Here is a 2,965-nt window from a genome sequence, read left to right as displayed (position 1 = left end):
CCCGGGATTACGAAGACCCATCTGTAACAAATATCCAGGCATCAGCCCACTCACAAGCACAGGGCTTGCAAGATTCCCTCTTATGCTATCCTTGAGGTCAGAGACCCCGTACAGGCACGGACGACCCATTTTGTCACACAGGCGTCGTGGCCAGAGAGGACAGCGAGGCGGGTGTGGCAGGCATCTGACAATAACAGGGGCAATAACAATTCCCAACATCAACACCTGTGGTTATAATCTCATTTGGGAATGGGTTGCCTTTGTGGTGTTAATAAGGCAGGGTTAGTGCAAGGTGTATTTTGAGTCAATCTCTTTTTTTAAAAAAAATTTTATTATTTTTATGTGCGTGTACTGTCAAATCAGATTTGATTGGTACAGGAGGAGATTGTCCCTCCTTCCCCGGCAGAGCATCTGGTGGATTTGAACGGTTCGCCTCTGGGATTGTAGTTGCAGCTCCTTGCCACTAGGGCACCAGAGCTCCCCCAAGACAATCTCTTTTGAGAAATAAAATAAACAAGAGGAGCAGTGATGGGGAAGACAGCTTCAAGCCACGTGGAGATCTCCAAGGAATGAGGAAGCAGAAGCAGAAGTGTCTCCAATCTCTAGTGCTGCTGCGACAGAGATGCTTTGGCAAACTGGGATTCATTCTCTTACAGTTCAGGAGGGTAGAAATTCAAATTCAGGGCACCAGCTGTCGGGGAAGGTCCTCCCTCCCTCTCTGTTTGGAGGGAAGTCCTTGTTTCCTTTAGCATCTGTAGAGCAGGCATTCTTTGAAGAGATTCAAGTATCCTGGCCTTCAAGGGTGTCAAGGAGCTTTCTAGGGTATACATTTGAGTCCAGAGGGACACACTCCACTCTCTGAGACTCTTTTTTGATGATACTGAGAATCTACTGCTCTTGGCTCAGTTTACAGGCTCCACCCTGCGGGAAGCCAAATTTCATACTAAACATGTATAATAAACCAAATGCTATATCAGGATATGAGGAAGGCACAGATATAAGCTGGAATTCACCCTGACGCACACTAAGGCAAACCTTCAGTGTGTTTACAGATTCTTCTATTGTATTTGCTAACCCCTCCCTCCTGAGTCAAGCATAAGGTTTTCAATAGAAAGAGCTTGAAGGGAGCTCTGGTGGCCTAGTGGCAAGACGCTTCACTGTAATCCCAGAGGTACGTGGTTCGAATCCACCAGATGCTCTGCTGCTGGAGAAGGAGGGGGCAATCTCCTTCTGTACCAGTCAGATCTGGTTTGATGGTACATGTAAAAATAATACAATTTTAAAAAATAAAGAAAGAAAGAGCTTAGCTTCATTTGCGTTGAATTCTCTTTGTGATTTGCTAGCTGGCAATTTTCAATAAAGGCACAGGGAAGCCAGAGAGCTGCACTTCAGTTGTTTGAGAACTATTCCCCTCCTACTTTACCACTTTTTACTTATACATTTTTGGTGTTCTGTCTCGTTATTAATACTTATTAATACACTTTACCCTCGGTCTACCACCCCAAGAAGAGTCCCTTTATACCAGATTAGGGGTTTGATGGGATTGAGGGTTGTTGTGTTCTACCTGTGATCCTCCTGTGACCATGTGATTTATCAGTTCATGGGGATCGATCATTACACGGCTTCCACATTCTATTATTATTCACTCACTGATGCACTCACTCACTCAGGGCCTTCCAGCAGGAACCGATTCATTGCTGACCTTTCCACTGGGTTTCAAGGCTGTAAATCTAATGGGAGGAGAGTTTCCCATCTTCCTTTACGTGCAAGTATTTTATGGTGACACAGTTCAATCTATGACATCAAGACCCATAAGGATCTTCCTTAATCAGGTGTTTTGAATTTGCACTTGTTTTCTCTTAAACTATGAAGAAATACATTTCTGCTTTTTAAAACAACAACAACAACAACAAAACGTTCTGCTGGAGAAGGAGAGACAATCTCCTCCTGTACCAGTCAGATCCGATTTGATGGTACACACACACACACAAAAAAAAAATAAGAATAAAAGAAATAAATAAAAACAACAACAATAAAAAGACCCCTCCCCATTGGTTGTATCTCTGTCACAGCAGCACTAGATAAATAAATCACATGACCGCCCTGTGTATTACAGAGTAGAACTGTTTTGTATGGTGGTCAAGTGTCACTCAGTGATACTATGAGAGAGGGTGACACAAAAGACTGTTCATAAATTTTTGTGCAGTGTTTCAGCATAAATGTATCACTGCATTAAAATGGCCTTGAAGTAACTTGTAACAACAAAAGCCTTTTTTTTTAAATAACCCCAGGTTACACGTATCAAAAGCCCTTGAAGACTAAAATCTCTATGTTCAATTACTGAAGGGACAGCACAAACCCCATTTTTTATAAACCCCCATTAATGCCAGAAGCAGAAGCGGGCCATAAAAATTCTTAGCTTAGGGCAAACATGAATGCCCCGGGTAAAGTCTTATCTGTCCTTGCAAAGTAAAGAATTAAGTAGTGTCTACGTGACACAACTGTGGCTGACCCTGAGAAGAATGGGAATCGCAGAACATTTAATCGTGCTAATGCGAAACCTATACTTGGACCAAGAAGCAGTCATCAGAACAGAGCAGGGCAACACTGCCTGGTTCAAAATTGGGAAGGGTGTACAGCAGGGATGTGTCCTATCTCCATACCTTTTCAACCTGTATGCAAAGCAGATTATCCGAGAGGCTGAGCTCTATGAGGAGAAGCGTAGCATTGGGATTGGTGGACGATCTATCAACAATCTGCGTTATGGAGATTACACAACCCTGCTCGCTGAAACTGAGGAGGACCTCATGCACTTACTGCAGAGGGTCAAGGACTGCAGCCTTCAGTATGTACTGAGGCTCAATGTCAACAAGACAAAGATTCTCACCACTGGACCAATCGGTAGCATCAGGATGGATGGCGAAGAGATTGAGATTGTTCACAGCTTCAGTTTGCTCGGCTCCAC

Source organism: Elephantulus edwardii, unplaced genomic scaffold (genome assembly GCF_000299155.1).
Source record: "Elephantulus edwardii isolate Elephantulus edwardi_28Jun2011 unplaced genomic scaffold, EleEdw1.0 scaffold00236, whole genome shotgun sequence".
Classification (NCBI taxonomy): domain Eukaryota; kingdom Metazoa; phylum Chordata; class Mammalia; order Macroscelidea; family Macroscelididae; genus Elephantulus; species Elephantulus edwardii.
The sequence above is the reverse complement of the archived record's forward strand: the minus strand, read 5'-3'. Positions refer to the sequence as shown.